Raw genomic sequence first — 20767 nt, 5'->3', positions numbered from 1 at the left:
ACACAGGAAACGTTGGGTGCCCTTCTGTCATGCCCGGCGCTCCTGTCTCCATCCCGAGTTGCAGAGGAGTGACATCCATGAGTAACCGAGCAAACTGGAATTGCTGCTAGAGCCGCCCGGCGATGTGGCCTATGGGCCTACGGGGGAGAAATCACTTTTGCCAGGGAGGCAAACTCTTGAATGAGGGGGAGATTTCATGCCCCACCCCCAGTGTGGCGAAGCAGTGGGAAGACTGCTGGCTGCACAGCCGGGTGCAACTAGAGAGAATGAACTGTGTGCCTTTGATCATTATACTTTTAGGGTGTATGTTGTGAGATTAGCTAGAAAATTTTGATTTTTCTTAATCCGTAAGTGTAGCATGGCATGTGGTAGAGGAACCCTGATGCATTTAATAGGAGAAGCACGACTCATTGCTCTTTACCAATGAGCGTACGTGTAGGGGGTCCCTTTAAAATGTATTTAGAATTAAGAACTCTCAAGGTGAGAGTGAACTAGCTCAGGCTGTGTCAGAAGAACACCCTTCCCTTCGCATTCTTTAGCTTCACATTTTATGGGAGAAGGGCATGGCTGGCACTGTTATCTTTATAGGGCCGTGGGTGATACAGCTCTGCACAAATGATGGATGGAGGTATAGACTGTTCATCAATAACCTGGACCAGAAATTTTCATTCTTTAAAAAAAAATATATGGTTACTCCTCCCCACCCCACCCCTGAGAACCGCTTTTCTGAAAGAGCTCTTCTGTGAAATCCCAGTATATAAAATACCCAAAAGGAGAGCTGTTCTTTTTGACAATTCCTACATGGGGACAGTGAGCCAGCCGCTTCCTCCAGTCTGCCCTCCCTGACCACCGCCTGGCACCAGCTGCCCCTCAGCTCTGGGACCCCAGGGCTCCTCGGAGCAGATCTCCAGGCACTGCCATATCCTTATTGCAGGAAAGAGAAGACCAAGACCCAAAAAGAGGAAGGGAAAGGAAAGGCAGTGGATGGTTCTTTTTGTTTTTTAAAAAGATATAAGTATTTAAGGAACAGGGAGGGGCCAGCGGGAGAGGAAGTGTGTGCTCCAAGCTGACTCTGGGCTGAGCACAGAGCCTGAAGCAGGGTTCCGTCTCATGACCCTGAGATCACGACCCTGAGCCCCAACTGACCCTGCCGCCCCGGTGCCCCGGTGGACTGTTCGTTTTAAAGCTTTTGCCAGTAGAACTGGCCCATACTGAGAGCTGATTTTTCAATGTCTCAGAATTTTGTGAGCAAGTTGTTAAAGATACTGCTATTAAAAAAATCAAAATACGGTTTAGATTTTGAAACTACATTAAATAAATGATATTGAAAATGAAGGTGATGGATGCCACAAGTCATCACTCACCAGTTATATTTTACTATATTTACTGTTATTTATGTTCTGGAAGTTATTTATGTCTGTTGTTCCTGTATGGCAAAAACACCATAACTAGGGGCACCTGGGTGGCTCAGCGGTTGAGCGTCTGCCTTTGGCTCAGGGCATGATCCCAGGGTCCTGGGATCGAGCCCCGCATTGGGCTCCTGGTGAGGGGCCTGCTTCTCCCTCTGCCTAGGTCTCTGCCTCTCTCTCTATCTCTCATGAATAAATAAATAAAATCTTAAAATACCATAATTAGTGCCCATCTTTTCTCAAAATGCATGCTGGGAGCTTGAAACTGGCCGCAGTGGAAGTATTTTCGCCAAGGAAATAGGCACACGCTGCAGTGAGGGCTTCTCCCCTACCAGCAGCACGTCCTGGCTGTGCCCCCATGCGACGTCAGAGCTTCTTCACTCCCTCCTCCTTTGTCACTGTGACCAAAGAGATTTGCTCAGCTCTTTTCTGTCTTGGTGGTTCTGAGTTGCAAATGGGATGGGAGGGAAAGAATCACACCGGTTGATGCAATATTCTTATCTGTCTTTTCCTGTTAGCTGGTGGGGTTATGATTGGTTCCAGACATTTGCGATTGCAACTGCATTCAATTTAATCCTTGATTCTATCCTTTTGCAGAGATAGGATTCTTCTATGCTCTCCACACCCCAACTCGCCACCCCCCCCATGCCCTCTCCCTACCCTCAATCACACTAATTCCCAGGTCTGCCTAAACAAAATCACCTGGGAACTTATTTAAATTCAGATTCCCAGGTTCCGTCCCACACCTGCTACACTGGGATTCTCATTCAGTGAAACAGCATTCAGTTTGCCTGAGTCTTTGCCCCAGGAGCCTGTTCCTCATACCAGGGCCTGATTCCCGGAGCTAGGCATGGGGCCTAGAGGCCTAGCTAGGCAGAAAGCTCTGGGGAGCACTTGAAGGCTAGCAGGGGAGTCGGGGGTGCTGGGTTTGTGTCTACGTTAACCTCAGTTTTCACCTTTCGGAACTGCCACTGCCCCTCTCTTGGGGTTGTCAGGAGGGTTCCGTTTCTGGAACACACCAAGTTGGGTTCCACTGTAGGGCCTTTGCATGGTGGGGTTCCCTCTGCCCGGAACACCCTTGTCCTAAGTCCCTGCGTGGCTTGTGTCTTTTTAACATTTAAGTCCATGAGAAAATGTTTGAATGTTACCCTCCTAGAAAAGCTTCCTCTGACCGTGAGATCTGTTTCCCCACTACGTCTGCTTTGCTTTGCCTACAGACTCATCCTTCCTAGCCCATTATTTTATTTTATTTTTTAAAGATTTTATTCATTCATGAGAGGGGGGAGGGGGAGAGCCCACAAGCAAAAGGAGAGACTGAGGGAGAGGGAGAAGCCCCAATATGGGACTCGATCCCAGGACCCTGGGACCATGACCTGAGCCAAAGGCAGATGCTCAACCAATTGAGCCACCCAGATGCCCCCCCCTCCCAGCCTGTTATCATGGGTTATTTTCATGCCTGCACCTATTCCTATCTGATTTCTTCTTCTGGCCTTGTTTTCTTGAATCCCGAGTTTTCTACCTGAGAACGTAGGCTCTGTGATGATGGGGTCTTGCCTGGCACGTGGTAGGTGCTCACTAATTACTTGTCAAATGGAGGCCTCTCCAAGTTGCTATAGGAGAATATGATGTTAGTGTGACCCCTGGGTTCCCAAATGGTTCAACTGCTTTCCTTTTTTTTTTTTTTTTCAACTGCTCTCCTAATTGTTCTTTCCTGACCCCGCAGAGGTTACCATGCTCATGGCAGTGATTCACCATGGAATGTTACTGCCATTTGGAACAAAGGTCACTGTTGACCAGTGGGAAACAACATCTGTAGCTTTCTTTCTTTCTTTTTTAGACTATGGAGCATTTAGATGACCACAACTATTTTTAAAAAAAGATTTTATTTATTTATTCATGAGAGAGACAGAGAGAGAGGCAGAGACACAGGCAGAGGGAGAAGCAGGCTCCATGCAGGGAGCCCGACGTGGGACTAGAGCCTGGGACCCCAGGATCACACCCTGGGCCGAAGGCAGATGCTCAACCACTGAGCCACCCAGGCATCCCCATCTGTAGCTTTCTATGTGAATGTCACCTTAAATTTTCAGAGAGCTTGTAAGGATTTGCACTGTGTGTCCCTATGGGTGAATAATCTGTGACAGAATGGATCAATTAAACATGAAGGTGATATAAAGTAAACTTGAGCAATTTTGGGAAACCCCCGTCAGCCTTGTTTGAGTGCTACTAGAGCCAGTTTTGGCAGGGAGGTGGGGACTGGGGGCCGGGCGTCACTCTGTAGGACACCAGGAGGCCAGAAGTGCATGTTGGAGAGGTTTGGCTGTCCGACCTCAGCAGACGACATGAGCTGATTTTTGCAGATCGGTTGCCGAGAAGGCTAAGAGGGTTGACAGCGACAGCCATCCCCTGGGGTCTGCAGTGCTGGAGAGGACTGAGCCGAGTCTTGTGCTGCCAGTGTAGACGATGTGGCTCCGCCGCCTGGAGCTGTGGGCGTGAGCTGAGACCTGCCCCACCACCTGGAATGGGCTGGCATTTCGTGGTGGGAACCCGTTCCAGTTTTTCAAGATCGTGGTTTTCAAACTGCTCCATGTTTCAGGGGCAGGCTAGGATGGGGGTCGGGATGCAGAGAGCAGACGTCTGGAGCTTCTCTCTCTACACCCCACGTTCACCAACAACATCTCATTAGAAAAAGCATAATTTTGTATACTTGCCTTTTTAGTTTATCTTTTATTTTTTGTGTATTTGCCTTTTTAAAAAGATGCTTTTTACGTTTGCAGAAAAGTTGCAAAGAGTGTGCGTGGGTAAGCCATGGTTTCCTCCGTCGTGAACATCTTACGTGGGGATGGTATGCTTGTTAGAATTAAGGAACCAACATGCACGTACTATTATTAACTAAAATCCATACTTTATTCAGGTTCCCTCAGCTTTTCCCGAGTGTTCCTTTGCTCTTCTGATACCCATCCAGGATACCCCGTTACGGTTAGTGGTCCTGTCTGCTTGCGCTCCTCTTGCCGTGATTGTGTCTCAGACTTTTCCATGTTTTCGGTGACCTTGACTATTTAAGGGGGTACTGGCATTTTGTAGAATGTGCCTCGGTCATGACTTTTATGATGTTTTCCTCCTGATTAGACTGGGATTATGGGTTTTGAAGGGGGGAAAGAAAACCCGGTGGTAAAATACGATTCTCATCACATTGTATCGAGGGTCCACACCATCAACATGACGTAGGATTGCTGATGGGAATTTTGATTGCGTGGCTGAGGTAGTATTTGTTAGGGTTCTCCAAAGCCAAGTTACTTATTTTTCCCTTTTTCAGTACTGAACCCTTTGGAAGAATGTCACTGTGTGCAGCCACGCTACTGAGATGAGGAGTTATGCTCCACCTCCTAGAGAGGCTGGTAGCTACATAAATTATTTAGATTGTTTCTGCATGGGAAATTTATCTTTTCGTCCTTATTTATTTAGTTATTCAATGACTTATTTATACCAATGTGGACTCATGGATATTTATCTTGTACTTTGGATTATATAATCCAGTACTGTGTTTCTTACTTATATTTGGCCTTTTAGGAATTTTATTCAAACAGACAAAATTCTGTTATTTAAAAATGTTAGAAGACTTTAAAAAAATCTTTCCCTCTTTTTTTCCCTTTAAGTGTCCTATTTATGCATTTATTTATTTGGAGCAGTAAAGAATGAATTATCACTTAGATTTTTATTTTTTTGCCAGAATAAAGTTCAAATATAAGTATTCAGTTGTTTTTTGGAGAAGTAAAGTCAAAAGGCATCTTTTCCCCTATTGTATACTGAGTTTGCACTCTATGTTAAATTAATGTTGAGATCAACTCTAGGGAGATTTGTAGTCATCTGTCTTTTAAATATTTCATTCATTTATTCATTCATTCATTCATATTTAGAGAGCATGAGCAGGGGAAGGGGCAGAGGGAGAGGGAGAGAGAGAATCTCCAGTAGACTCCCAGCTGAGCACAGAGCCCGACCCAGGGCTTGATTTCAGGTCCCTGAGATCTTGACCTGAGCTGAAACCAAGAGTCAGATGCTTAACCACCTGAGCCACCCAGGTGCGCCTGTAGTCATCTGTCATTTAAAAACTCCTTAGGAAGTGGAATAACATACAGGGGTTTAAGAACACTTTTTGGTCTTCCTATCTTTTTTTCTTTAGATTTTTCTAAAACTGAAAACGCAAATCACCGTACTTACAGCTCAGAGTGGTTGATTTGTTATAGAAGCCCCCGCGCCAGTCTTTCTCGCTTTCTGTTTTCTAAGACAAATGTGCCATATGCTGTACTTTTCTCTACTAAAGAATAAAGTTAAATAGACTGTATATAAACTTCTATCTCACCTCTTTTTAAAGCATCTAAAAGTCTAATGTGTCTTCACCTGCCTATCGACCTGGTTTAAAATAAAGGCAAAGCATTCTAATAATATTTCATCCTCTTTCCTTCTTTTAGTGGTCTAGATTTTCTTTTGTATTTTGTTAGTTAATTCTGTTCTGAAATTCAGTGCTTTTAGGTGTTCTTGTTTCTGTGCCAGTCTACACACACAGGAATTCTTTAGAGAGTGGTTTTGGTTGTAGGCAAGTTCTCCTTTTTTAACATCAAAGTTGTGGGCCATTGTATGTGGAGACCAGATGACCTGGCCAGTTGGGCCAGAGATGCGTCTGAGCCAGGTATTGGTTAGTGGCTTCATGTGCAGTGGGCTACCCACGTGGCCCTAGTGCTCTGAGGCCCACTGAGGACCCAGTCCTCCTACAGAGAGTGTGAGGCTCATCCCAGCATGGCTTATCCCATGAGTGGCCAACTGCACTCGGGCCTGTGAATCAGTTCCCAGTAGGACTAAGTGATAGGCCCACAGCTGGACCTTGACATCTGGCTAGACAGGCATGAAGCATTTACCATTGCAATCAAATCAAGAATAACGGTATTAATTTAGAACATGTTGAGAAGTCATTATTGTATTGCATGATAATTAAGCACAAGGTAAGCATAAAGAATAAGCACCTCACTTAATTGACTGTAATTATTTTAACACAGCCAGATCAGACATTCAGTTCTCATTCTTTCTCATTGAAGTGGTGTGTATATTAATGTCTTCTGATTCTACCCAGGATTTTGTTCTCAATTTAATTTGATTATTGATTAAGTCATAGACCCTTAATCTGATGACTTCTATGTAGTAGTACAAGTTTCCTCACGTGTTTGTTTCCTAGGGCCAAGGATCTGGAGAGGCCTTGACATTTGTCTATAACTAAAATGACCATATATTCAATGATCAGGAATGACCAGAAATGAATATAATTTCTCTTCTTTGTCATAGCACGCAAACCAAGCTGGGTCTGGGGCAGGGATGGAGAGCCATAGCTTCAGATAAGGCCTAGGCTTCTTTAGCCTTGGGAGTCTCTTCACGCCGCCCCTCAGAGCTGATGTACGAAGGAGGTATCAGAGCCCCAGGGCAGGGAGGATGGTGCCCCCCCACCTCAACCGAGGGTCTTTAGGTCCTGAATTAGCTTCTGGGCTCTCCAGCCACCCTGGACCCTCTTCTCGTCAGAGGTTAGGCTTGGGGACATTGTTTCCCAAAGCAGAGGCTTGCTTTTCTTCAAAATGTAGATGCACCACTCAATGCTGCAAAAATGAGTTTAGGATTACGTTAGTGGCGGGTGTTTAAGTGATCGTAATTTACTGAGCACACCCTCCTCATTCAGTTTTGCAAAGCCTCCCACAGCATTTAACTGGTCCTCTTTGATCTGATCAAGCCCGCTTTCCTGCCGTGGCTGATTGTCCAACAAAAGGACAGACATACACATGTGTGGGGGAGCGTAACCTGGACTCAGTAGCCTGAGCACTTTTCCCTTCCCTTTAAAGTTTCTTTAGGTTTCACATTTTAAGGGGTCAGTGATACTTCCATTTGTCTGTCGTTTTACAAACGAGTCATGAAAGAATGGAAAAAATGGGTTTTCCCATGTGATGGCTCACGTGACAGCCTTCACAAAACATGGGGAAGAATGGCACGTAAGGAGTAGTAAACCCTTAAAGATTCCAAAGATTGAGAGAAAAAAGAATGAATTCTCAAAAATTTTGCCCAACTTTCATCAATTTTAAAGAGGAGGCCCAAAATAAATAAGCGAGACATGTAAAAACCTATTCACATCAGTAAATGCCAGCTTTTTTTCACATTTTTAAGGTATTTGCAGATGTTTTGGTCAAAAGCTGCTTACTTAGAAAAATCTGCATTTAAAAGAAAGACAGCTACAGTATGGTATGTTTTTAAAAAGGCAGCCTTCTGTGTCTGCCTCTAAATCCATTCGTGAGCATAATTTACTTGTTCATAGTCCTGCGAGACGTTTGAGGAACACAAGTGCGGTGGCTGATTATCCTTCAGTTCTCGCAGGATCTCCTTTCACATAAGCAGGGCATCTCTGAGTAAGCCTGCTTGACCAGCTCCACTCGTTCATCCTTTTGCAGTTACAGACCGAAAATGCCCTGACTTATTAATTGTACAATCTGTCATTCTTAGGTAATTTAAGTGCATTTTCTACTACACACGGCTATTTATGCATGATCTTAAGTGGCTTATATTCACAATTAGAGGCTGTGGTCAATGCTGGAAGGAACTCTGGCCTGATATTCATGGTAATCTGAGTTCTGGTTTTGTCTCTGCAACTGGCTTTGTGAGACTCTGGCAATTTATTTCTGGAAGTTCCACTAGTACTTCCTGTCTGATTCAGGCCCTGCCTCTGGAGCTGGGACACATTAACCTAGTCCTAGTGACTACCCTCTCGGGATTCACGGTCTAGTTCAGTGGTTCTCACACTCCACTGCGCACCAGAATCCCCCGGAGGGCTCATCAGAACGGAGTGCTGGGCCTCACCCTAGAGTTTCTGATTCAGTAGGTCTGGGCTGGGTGGAAAATTTGCATTTCTAACAAGTTCCCAGATGATGCTGATGCTGCTGGTTTGGGGACCATGATTTGAGAACCACTGATCTAATGGTTCAGCTGACACATCAGTTACCACAATTCAAAGATTAAATGCTGTGAAATAAGTATAAATAATGTGCAGTGGGCACCAGAGTGTGACGAAGTGGGTCCAAAGCTGAATGAACAGCTGGAGATCTAAGAAGCCCCAATGGAAGAGGGAGAGGTGGAGCAGGATCTTGGCGAGTGGCTAAAGACCTGACAGGTAGGACCTTTGGGGGGGATGGCATCATCCCAATCTATTGATGAGCGGGGGAGTGCAGGGGGTGTGTGGGAGCAGCGGCTAGTCTAGCATGGGTGGACGGAATAGTGGTGTGGTGGAAAGGAACACCCAGACACAGATGGAATTGAGAATGAGGGAGCGGGGAAGTGAAACGAAACATGTTTTTGGTTGTGGAATGTTGGCAGCAAGGGAACAGCATGATCAGAGCCATGCTTAAGAAGAGCAGCTCCGGCGCCGTGACAAATGGCTCGGAAAGAGACAGTGATTTCGGGAACTATTGGGGCAGCCCAATCTCCACACCGGGAGGGGCTGAAGAAGAGCGTGGACGTGGGAGGGATGCAGTTATGGGTGCGTCTGCGCAGAAGCCACAGGTGTGGGAGTTGATTGGGGACAGGGAGATGGAAAGGTCAAGAGGGGTGGAGGATTCAAGTCTAAGTCATTGGGAAAGAATGAGAGTGGCTGGATCCCGCAGGAGAAACAGATTTGCTAAGAAAACGAACACCTGGAACCTTGGTTTCTGTAGCAGGGCCCCGGACCAGGAGCTTTGAAAGGTCACTTTTTGTTTGATCGTAATCAATGTTTCAGTTGCTGCTTATCTGAAACATTACAGAATAGGTTTGTGTAAAAAGCAAATGGCCCGTGTGTAACAGGCACTAATATATGTGACTGCTTGATCCTGGATACTCACTGGCCCTAAAGTACTTGCACCTGTAAATAGAATTCTCTTTGAACTTACTTTTGCTTAGTTTTCTAAGAAGGTCGACTTGCCCGGTTCCTCCTATTTTATATATTATGCGCGTGAACATTTTCTGCGTGTATTTCTATGTATATATTTTAAATAACTAGATATTTGAAATCTTTTTGGCTTGTTCTCCTATTCTAGTAATCACAGCATATATCGATAGATTTCTGCGCAACCCTCTCTTTCATCCACTGGATTATGAGCTCCTTCTGAGTAAAGGACGTGTCTTAATCATTTTTGTCTTCCTCACTGCACTCCTCACGAGTGACTACGTAAAGTGGCCAGCGAATGTTGGGGGAACTAGATTGAACCACTGGGTAAAAGAGTCAATTACTATTTTTTTTTTAAGATTTTATTTATTTATTCACGAGAGACACAGAGAGAGAGGGACAGAGACACAGGCAGAGGGAGAAGCAGGCTCCATGCAGGCAGCCTGATGCGGGACTCGATCCCGCGACCCCGGGGTCACGCCCTGGACTGAAGACTGACACTCAACCGCTGAGCCACCCAGGCCTCCCCTGTTTCTTTAGTGAGAGACAAAAAGGCTGAGGCAATAAAAAGCAGTAGTTTGAAGGGGAATGGAAATCCAGGTATTTTGAGAGGTTGAAAGAGGAAACAGTTAATTCAGTAGACTTTTCGGGACTAGAACATAGATATTCCTGGGCACGTTAGGAAGCAGAAGGCCATAAAAACCAGGAGAGCTTTCAGTTCTGTCTTAAATTAGCCATTGGGCACCTGGGCCAGGCTTTCCTACTCTGGACCTCAGTTCCCTCATTTGTAAGGTCGTGATTGTAGTAGATTATAGAATTTTCTACCTCTTTGCACACCCTTAGAATCCCCAGCAGGAAAGCATGAGCAGAGCATCAGAGGTGGGAGAGAGCATGCGTGTCCTTTGTGACCAGGGCGTGCCATGCTAGCCAGAGGCCCAGTTCCAGAAGGTCGTTGCTGCTCAGTTAAGGCGCCTAGGATAGATCCTACGGGAAAGTCTCGAACGAGGTGGCCTAATTGGGAATGCTGTGCGAGAGCAGGAGAGAAGGCCCAGGGAGCAGGAGCCGCGGTTGCTTGCTTGGGGCCTCCTCTCTGGAGGAGTCTTATATGGTGTCTCTCAACACAGCTCACCTGGGGGGGGGAAGGGGAAGGGCGGACCTTTGTCTGCTGCTCATCTCCCACTGGGTAAGAGCAGCTCCACTCTTTCAGGTTGGGCATCCCTGGCTCCCGGGGGGTCCCGTGGGCGCCTCACTTCAGCCCCAGGGAAGCCTGGGCTGAAGAGGCCCCGTCAGGTTGCACGTGGATGAAGCTGGCCAGATTCTTCATGGGACTGGCCACCGTCCAATGGCAGGACTCTGAGGTGAGTTTGAGAGGATTTGAAGCAAAGCATAAAAGGCAGCAGACTAGGGAGCTCTGGAGGGATTCACAACCAAGGAAACGTAGTCAGAGGTGCGCAGTGGCCTGTCGGGAAGGTTCAACAGCCAACTCTCCAGAAAACAATGAGTGTGTGTGTGTGTGTGTGCATGCATACACACACTTACATGTGCTGTAAATTATCCTGACATAATGGATGTGTAGCGCGCAATTCATAAATAATAAATCATACAGCTTTCTTTATTGTAAAGTGCACATAGCTGATTGATTTGACAGATTTTTTTTAAAAGATTTTATTCATTTGAAAGAGAGTGCGCGCGCTGCACAAGTACGCAGAGCTCAGTGTGGGGCTTCATCCCAGGACCTAGGGATCATGACCTGAGACAAAGGCAGACTCCTAACCGACTGAGGCACCCCGGTTCTGACAGGTTTCTGTTGGTTTCTGCTGAACTCTTGAACTTATGGCCAACCTATGGTTGCAAAGGATGAAAGCGGGTGGTTGATGCGCTCTTGTTACAGTGGGGAGTACCATCAGGTGAAACGACGACAGCACGGCCCAGAACTTCACTTGTTCATGAAGCGTCTTTGTGAATCGGACAGCATTAGGAGAATTATTTCCGCAGCTTTTCATTTTTTTTTCGCAATATACCTGCTATAGGCACCCCGTATTTTATTAACATTTTGTCCATCAGTTTTTTAAGCCTAGATAATCATCAAAACAGAAATCAAACCGTAATTTATAGGGGCTTGCCAGTTTCCCTGTGAAAACCGTCCCATTACAGCCAACTTCAAGTTACAGGGAGTAGATGCCCAGTAAGCGCCTTTCACAGTATTTTCACATACGGGCAACATTAGCCCTAAATAGCTTCAAAGAGATAGATATTAGTAAAATGTGTTAAAGTAGCAAAGAAGTGGTGGATTTTGAATACTTGTTATCTTTGGGTTTAATTTATTTCACTGTAAGTTTAATTTTTCATAATTGGTGTGTTTAACAACTGATAACATTTAAAGAAAAAGATTTTATTTAGTCATGAGAGAGACACACAGAGAGAGGCAGGGACACAGGCAGAGGGAGAAGCAGGCTCCCTGCAGGGGGCCTAACGCGGGACTCGATCCCAGGACCCCGGGATCATACCCTGAACCAAAGGCAGACCCTCAACCACTGAGCCACCCAGGTGGCCCCAACTAATAAAATTCTTGAAAACTTCCAGTGGGTTCTCAGGAACTGGGATGGGTCAGCCCAGCCCACTCCTAGAGTTATAGTTTTAGAAGATCACCTTGGTAGCCAGCTGTAGAAATATTTTGAAAGGGCATGCAAGGAAACAGTAACTGGGCCGGAGTAGGGGTGAAAAGTAGAAGATAGACTTGGGGAATGTCTTCACACTGCGAGCACGAGGGTTCAGGTGAAGTCAGGCTAATAGAGGTGATGCAAATTTTACAGGGCTGCCTTCAAATGACTTTTACTAAAGTCTCCTGCAGGTGCTCTTGGAGCCTTACAGAGCTCTTACCTGTGCAAAACCCATGTCCTCGGCGATCTTCTGCTTGATGACCCTGGGCCAAAAGAATTGAAAACTGAGACCCTGCCCCCACCACAGCTGTGGGGTGCCTTCCGGGAGAATGGGATCCATGCCGAGGAAGCCACGGCCTTATTTTCCTAAGTTTGCAAAGCTGGGGGAGGAGGCTCTAGAAAGGTTTCAGAATCAGGGGTGTACCTGGGACCCCTCACATAAATCTGAGTCCAGGAGCTTGAAGTTAGTTGCTGGGTTGTTTTTCCATGACTCAGAGAGGCGGGGGTAGACGGGCTTCTCTGTGTCCCCGCAGCTGTGGAACTGGGCCTGGAAACAGCCCCTCTGCCCCGTCCTGGTTTGGCCCCTGGAAGCCACAGAGGTGTCCCTGCCCGAAGACCCCCTGCCACCTTTGCAGATCAGCTCGTGGAGATAAATGCCTCAAGGCCAGGAGCACCCCCCCATCCATCCACACTCATAGGGTGGGTGAAGTTCATTTGTGGGTCATCAGCCACCACCACTCTTAGTAGAAAAATGAGGTGAAGTAGATCCAAGGGTGGGCACGGCCCCTGGTGCATGTAGCCAGTGGCTTGGGTGTGGAGTATGGGAGGCAGGGGCCCTGGACTGTGGGAGAGGGGGGAGCCCTGGGCTGTGGGAGAGGGAAAGAGGATGCACTTGAGGTGCGAGGCAGATTTTAATCGTGCTCGGTTTTGAACTTGATAAATGAGGTGCCCGTGGAGCAACAGGTCAGGGTGTTGGAGAGGAGATGAACGGAGGCATTGAGAGTAGAAAGGCCCGTGAGGCTGCACCCGAGACGGTCTTCCTGTGAGGATGTTGAATGAGAGACATTGGCCTGTGCTCAGGAAAAGTGTCAGGGCCTAGGGGCCCGAGGACTGGACAGGGAGGAATGTCTGGGGAGCTCTGAACCCGAAGGAAATTGGCCCAAAGGAGCTGAGACACATGGTGGAACAGTGGGGCCCAGTGTGTTCACGCTGACAGTTTCCCAAGTTTATCTTTTCAGACTTGTGATCATGCGAACTGACCTCCTTTCCTCCTTCTTAAAAAAAAAAAAAAAAAAAAAAAAAAAAAAAAGGCAGTCAGGGACTCTGCAGTATCATAAAATAGTGACACTTTTGTCACTCTCCAAAGTATGGACAGTGACCATGTCCATACTTTGCTCCGGCCCCATGATAGTCCATGTGGGGAGTAAACCAACCTACTTTAAGCTAAAGGGAAATGTCAACTTTTTTCCTGTTTGATGTTTCTTGCTGTGTTTTCCATATTAATCACTTCATTTTCCTCTTGGTCACAGGCCTGATTTTATATATATATATATATATATATATATATATATATATATATATATATATTCTTTTTTTTTTCTCTCCCAGTTGTCAGCTGCCTGGTGTGTCAGGCAGGTTTTTCACCATGAGAGAGGGACACAAGAGAGTGCGAGCAGGCCAGGTTACCACCAAAAGTGTGTGCCGCTCGCGGTGGTTATGTTCCTGAACATCCAGAAAGCCCAGTGCTGCTGAAGTCTAGGCTTTGAAATGACCATGTGGTTTCGCATTCAGCGAAAAAAAAAACAAACCCAGACATGTTTAAGGGTTGTTGGTTTGGGAGAAATTAGAGGACTCCAACGTGAAAAGACAGAGCCCTGCCCAAAGGGGTAGCAGAGTGAGTTTTCTACATCACAAATCTGTCGAATAAGTAGATTTGGATGTGACCACAGGCTTGCCATATGAAATTCTATGCCATGGGAATTAAAGTTAGCGGCTTTGTGAGGACACATGTTGCAGACCGTGGTGACTTTCTTGTAGCCTTTTGCCAATGCGGAGAAGCATGGAGAAATAAAGGTGGACTTCTCTGCTCTGATCCTCTTAAACACTCACTGTGTCTCCATGCACAGGGGAATACTGGGGGGAATTAAATGTCACTGCTCCTTATAGTGCATCAACGTGGACGTGTTAGTCTGCTGCTACAGGAAGAGGACAACTAGAGAAAAAACTCCTTGGGTCAGTTAGGCATTATGTTTAGCTACCAGTATCAGAGACACCCCCCCCACCCCCCCCCCACCACCCCCGCCGTGGCTTTGCTTGCCATGTGAAAGCAGTCTGGAAGCTTGATGGCTGCAGGCATCTCCAGCTTTCCAAGCTGCCCTGTCCAGGTGGTGGCCCTTGACCAGGATGGCTGCTGGGCCTCCAGACCTTGTATTGGATGAAGAAGGGGGAAGAAAAGAGTCTGCGGTCTCCCAAGGACCTGCATCAGAGTTCCATCACTCCTATTTACATCTCATTAGCCAAAGCTGAGGCACACTGGCCTGGCTGCAGCATTGTATTTAATTCCCTCTCTTTTATAAATCTCATTTTTTGAACAATTGATTCACCCCCAGTCTCCTGGTCATTACTGCAAGAGATTGGGAGAGAGCTCATGGGAGAGTAAGGTTCTTTAATTTCTTTCCGGATGATTCCATGCCAGGATGTCTTCCTCTGTCTTCTCAATAGTAGTAACTCCAATATCATGAACCAGTCAGGGTTTATCATAGAGGGAGAGCAAGTAGGTTATAGGGATTTAAGGGATTTATTGTAACGAATTGGCTTGTCCAGTTGTGGGGCTAGCTAAGCATGCTTGAAATCCATAAGAGTTTTGAAATTTAGGCAGTCAAGAGTATATCATGAGAGCAGACTGGCACTCGAAGGGCAGGAGCTAAAGCTTGGAGTCTCTGGATTCAGGGAGGGTTTAAGCTTTTTTTTTTTAAAGAGCTTTTCAGCTAATTCCATCAGCCCCATTCAGTATCATCATCTTTCTTTTGACTAAATTCAACTGATGACAGACCTTAATTACATCTGCAAGGGCCCTTCACAGCAGCACTAAATTATATTTGATTGAATAACTGGGAAAGTGTGTGTGTGTGTGTGTGTGTGTGTCCTGCAAAAAGGTGGCTGTCCCCCCTCCTTCCTCCGGGACCGGGGAGAGAATATTCCTTACCACCAACCTGAAAACATACAAGAAAGCTAATTCCAGGACGTGTGGTTTAGGCTCACCAGGTCGACGCATCACACAAAGCCATCGTAGACCATGATTTAGTGGCCATCCAGAGAGAGCTGTAGTAAAGACCGATCAGTGTTTCCTCATTTCTGATATTCTGGAAGAAAGTGGACTGATAATATCATTGGTAGCTAATGAGAGGCTGGCAGTGTGCATTTTAATTATTTTTCTGCTGTTTTCCCTCTCCGTTTATCATAGATAGCGGAGACCTTATTCTTCGTGCTTTTGTTAGGCAAGTAAAGGGCTTTGAGGCTCATCAGCCATGTGAGCTCATAAAAGTTAACAGAACTTAAAATTTGCTTCTAAAACTATTATGGCAAGATGTCCAATTTTTTTAATAGCACAAATTATTTTTCTCATCTGTGGCTTTTCTGTCTTCCGTATATAGAGATGTGAATGGTGCCTTTCATTCTTTATTCAGGCCCAAAATAGCTTTGTAGCTAAAGGAAAAATTAGTAGCATTGCAAATTTGTTTTTGCTGATGAGACTCAGATGCTCACTAATCTTTTATTGGAAGAGTTCTCTATATTCTTTTTTAAAATAATGGCTCTATTGAGATTTGATTGACACACTATGAAGTTCACCTTTTTAGAGTCTGCAATTCAGTGATTCTTCGTATCTTCACAGTTTTGAATTAATCACTAATTCCAGAACTGTTATATTCTTTTATATTAAATATGGAAATATCTCAAGACAGTGAAGAATTTGAAAAACTTAGTTCTGTTATCTCATCTAAATTCACCTCAACACAGAAGTTGGTGACTTTTGGTGAGGGCAGAGTTGCAAATGGTCGGGCTTGGTTTTGTGGAAAGAATACACATCTGGGGTTTTCTTCCAAATGTAAGTCTATTATTCCTTCAGATGTAATTCAAAATTGGGGCTTTCATTCGCTTGTTCAGCAGAGATTTATCAAACTTTGCTCGGGGCGAAGCTAGAGCCCGATGAGACTTGGTCAGAAACCTTGTGGTCAAGTGGGCGGAGGGATTGGTAAAGTCCTTGCTGGCCCAGGAGGCACGAAGCCACTGGAGCCAGCAGACCCTGTGGGTGGAGACCCCATAACTGTGGATTTGTAGGAGGGAAGGGACCACAGGTCTTGAGAACCCATCTGAGCATTCCACGAGAAAGCCAAGTCTTCTTAGGGGTTGGTGTGACAGCAGCTGCGAGCAAAGCTACTAAGGTCTTCTAAGAAGTGGCCACAGATTCTGGGAAGTGCGGTGAATGTTGCTGCCACCAGTGAGAAATGACACACTGTGGTGTGGTTTGCGTCCTCACTTCCTTCCTATCCTCTCCTTCCACATCACCTGTCGGAGAGGCCTTCCCTGACCGGCTCTCGACCCGGAGCCCTGTCCTGTGCCTCCGCTCGCTCTGCTGTTTGTCCTGAGCTCTGGGGTGCGGGCTGTTATTGCAGCCTGGCCCCCCACTGCTGTGTGTAGTCAGGGCCGCAGGAGAGCAGATGTCTCGTGCTGAGCTCTCCCCAGTGCGGCGTCTGGTACCAAGTCTGGCCTGCGGCGCTAATGAGGACTTGCTGCTGCACGAGTGCAGGATCTGAAACAAAAAAGGTATGGACCTTGAGAACCTCCCAGAGGTCCCACCTCTTCATCCATTATCTCCAGTGGTTATGATTTCAACATAGGCCTTCTGGGAGGTGGGGGTGGGGAGGCACAAGCATTTAGGCCAAAGCAAGACCTTTCTCCATGTGGCTTCATACTCCCATCCTCTCTATGCCTCTCTCTGTCTTGCCCCATCCCAGGACTCTTGGTGCCCAGCATGCCATGTGCTCTGCGGCTCTAGGGCTCTTTGAGCAGGATGCCCTTCCTCCCTTGTCCACTTAGACCTAGAACCTCCTGTGCCTTTCTGGGGTCTTCCCTGACCACCCGTTTTCCCTGCGGGCTAAACCACTTCTGTCCCCGCTCCGTGTTTGCACAATCCTTTCATGCACAGCTGTGATGGTGCACAGTAGATTTTGGTTGTAGGGCCACACAGGCAGCCTCCTCCATGAGATCGCCCACTCTTGGAGGACAGCGTGTGTCCCATTGAACTCTGAGTCCTCCGTGCTTGGCGGACGGCGTAGCGGACAGTGGGTATCCGGTGGATGCTGGAACAAGAAGTGCGATTCAAACAAGCACCCACTCACTGGCGGGTGCGGCCCGACCCCAGTAATGGCCAGGGACAATTTAGGGGCACGCACATCACCGCCCTTGGCCGTAGAAGCGCATCAACGGGAGTCTGGTGAGCGCCGGTGTCTTGCGCAGTGACGAGTGTGTCAGCGCGGAGAGCCGCAGCGGCAGGTGTGCCCCAGCTGTTTGGCCTGGCCCTGAGCCGAGCTGCATCGTGGCTCTGACCGAACGTGCCCGGGTCAGTGCTCGGGAGACGCACAGAGCTGCTTAGAACAACTCCAAGAATGTGTAATAAAGAATGTGTTACTCCGGTCTATCTGCTGCTGCAGATTTTTGCAGATCTTTGTTGGTTTTGGGTTTTATTTGGGAAATTAGTGAGAGGCGGGCCTTTGGAAAAGCAGAAGCAAGCTGTTGCGCTCAGTGACATGCTAACTGAATGAACTGGGCTGGATGAGGGGCTGGGAGTCCCGGGTGCTAAGGGGGGTTCACGCCTCCGCCTCCCTGGTGGGCAGCCTGGGGCCCTGGCCTGGTTCCCCACCGCTGCTAATCGGGCCCTCCTTTCCTATCACCCATCTCCTCTGGTCGCAGGCCTGCTTCTGGTTCTCACAGGGAGAAAATGCAGGTGAACCCACAAACACGGGTTCTTTTTGTTCTTCAGGCTGACAGTGCTAATGGTTTTTTTTTTAAGGTTTTATTTATTTATTCATGAGGCAGAGAGAGAGAGAGAGAGAGAGAGAGAGAGAGAGAGAGGCAGAGACACAGGCAGAGGGAGAAGCAGGCTCCATGCAGGAGCCCCATGTGGGACTCGATCCTGGGACTCCAGGATCACGACCTGAGCCAGAGGCAGATGCTCAACTCCTGAGACACTCAGGTGTCCCTAATATATTTATTTAAAAAAAAAACGCTTTTTCTCTTTTTGTTTCATTCTAATTAATTCTTGTATTATCTGAATATAATTAGATAATGAGAGGAAAGATAGTTCGTTTTCCCCAGTGAGAATCCGGGCGCCATGAATGTGGTGCTTCACAGGAGCTATCTGCCCTCACCCTGCGTCAGCCTCCCCTGTTCATATTGGAACTGCCACTGCCCCCCACCCCGGCCCTGCCCCAACACCCCCCACACCCTGAACATTAAACACCGTGAACAGGAACACCATACCATGAGCATTAAAAAGGGGGAAATGTCCTTAATTTTATTTTCTGGGCATGTTGACATCAAATAAATTATAGCACAAATACACTCTAGATCCCTTTCCTGGTGCATGAATTCATAACCTTCATACTTAGGTTAATAGAATGGTTGTGGGGTGTTTCTTGGGTGCTGCATTTTGTATAGTCAGCTCTTGAGGTGTGAGAGAAGCTTCACCCACTTGGGGTCACCCAGGTATTTATTTAATAATAGTAATAAACCAAACCAAAACCAACCGGCAGGAATTGCCAATGGAAAGTAATTTGATCTTAAGAAAAAAGGGGAGAAATACCCAGTGCAGGTAGACCGTGTCAGCATAACTCGTTGGGAAAGTCTGTCTGTGTTGAACACAGCTGACCATATCCTAAGGAAGGAAAGTCACCAGACAGCCTGATTTATGGTGCCGGGTCCGTAAAACCCCAGCCAGGCTCTTGTTAGCGGGTACTTCTGCGCAGGCCTGCAGCCTTGGGCGGCTCAGAGGGAAGCTAGCAGTGGGAAGGCGGAAGGAGCAGTGAGTGAGAATTCAACTGTAAGCTTCCCCGGGGCCACGACCACATTTTCTCATTGTCTATCGTGTGCTGGGTGCCCAGCATGCTGCTGGAGATGTGCACCCGGTGACTGTCCAGTGAATGCTGCTTCAGTGCATTGGGGGAATGGACAGGGAACTGAGAACGGGCAGGCAGGGGAGGAAGATTTAAAGCAAGGATGACCTATTAATAAAGGGAGTTGGTTAGCATGAGACACAACCACAAGGCAATGCGTGTGTTGTGATATGTATTTGCTTGGCTAGGACGTTTCCACGAGAGACCAGCCTTGGTGGGGAAATTCCCTCGTTACCTATCCTACTTGAAATTTTGTGGGGTTGAGCTTTGTATTAAGTATGTGTTATGTATGTGTATATATAATAGACTTGTTCATTTGCATTTTGAGCATGTAAACAAGCATCACAGACGCTCAGACACCGTGAGTGCTCGAATTACAATTTTTATGGTACCATCGAATATAAATTTATGATTATAATGTTGCTTTGAGGTTGGGGTGAACGAGATCCCGAAATGCCTTTTGAATTCTTAAATAATAGTTAATTATGTTAGATGTTTTTAGGGTTCTTATTTGTTTCCCCTATTCTAATTCCTTGAGAACTCCAGGCCCAAGTAACTGCTTAGGTCACTCAGCTGCTTTATTAGCCCCTGAAGCACTAACAGAGGGTTAGTCAGCCCAAATGGTTCAGATCGGCTCCCCCGTGGTTCTAGCTTCTCGAATCTTGGATCCACTTTCATGAATTCAGCCCAGGGCGAATGAACCCTACACATTTGCTAGAAGCCAAACTCACTGGGGACTGATGAAGGCCAGGATACAATTTTATTTAAGAAACTATTATTTCTGTGTAGTTCGGATAGTTTATTGGTGAGTAAAACATTCTCATACCAGGAAAATGTGCTGTGAAACCACATTAAGGTCACAAGGGTCCTTGGAGGGTATAGAGCAATGCGAGCCTGATGGCCTTAATCGTGAAGCACCATTTCCACCTTGGAAGTTTAATCCTAGAGGCATTTATGGAGGGTCTGTTGCATGTAAGGGAAAAAGGGAGCCAGCAGCCGTTGAACCCTTTCTATGCAGCAAGTGTGATGCTTGGTGCTTTTACACACTTGGTTTTACATGCTTGTGGCATATAAATCACTGTGGAATATATAGGACTGAAAGAACTAACCTCCATCCTTAAGGACCTAGATCTGTGCTGTCTGGCTTGATATGGGTACGTGTGGCTATTTAGCACCAGAAATGTGGCCAGTCCAAACTGAAATGTGCTCTAAGTGTAAAAAGCACCTTAGGTTTCTAAGACGGGGTACAAAAGAAATGTAAAATATTTCCTTAATAATTTTTATATGAATCGTATATTGAAGTTGCATAGTATTTTGGATAAATTTGGTTAAATAAAATGTCATTGTTTTCACTTGTTTCTTTCACTTTTTAATGTGACTACTAGAAAATTTTAAATGATATATGTGGTTCACATTCATGTTTCGCACCGTGTATTTGTTAGACGGCGCTCGTATACAGGTAGGGCATATACATAAATTGCTAGAATTTCACGATGGGCATTTAAGTTGGGGTGAACTTTTTGGAGGATACTCTGGGCGATAACCCATCACTAAACAATCTGGAGCTCTGAGTTACTGTCAGAC

The 20767-nt window shown here is 46.4% G+C and overlaps 1 protein-coding gene across 3 annotated transcripts in view; it reads left to right on the top strand.

The window, feature by feature from the left end:
* Positions 1 to 20767, top strand: part of PLD1 (phospholipase D1) — a 203867-nt gene that overhangs the window by 5454 nt on the left and 177646 nt on the right. The window contains exon 1 of one of the 3 annotated variants that reach the window (XM_055307784.1): positions 8412 to 8601. The exons of the other annotated variants lie outside the window; for them this stretch is intronic. The gene's annotated coding sequence lies outside the window, so the exon portion shown is untranslated. Of the gene's footprint in view, positions 1 to 8411; positions 8602 to 20767 lie in introns of those variants that run through there. 3 annotated transcript variants of the gene reach the window in all.

The sequence above is a fragment of the Nyctereutes procyonoides genome, unplaced genomic scaffold (genome assembly GCF_905146905.1).
Source record: "Nyctereutes procyonoides isolate TBG_1078 unplaced genomic scaffold, NYPRO_anot_genome, whole genome shotgun sequence".
NCBI lineage: Eukaryota > Metazoa > Chordata > Mammalia > Carnivora > Canidae > Nyctereutes > Nyctereutes procyonoides.
The sequence above is the reverse complement of the archived record's forward strand: the minus strand, read 5'-3'. Positions and strand labels throughout refer to the sequence as shown.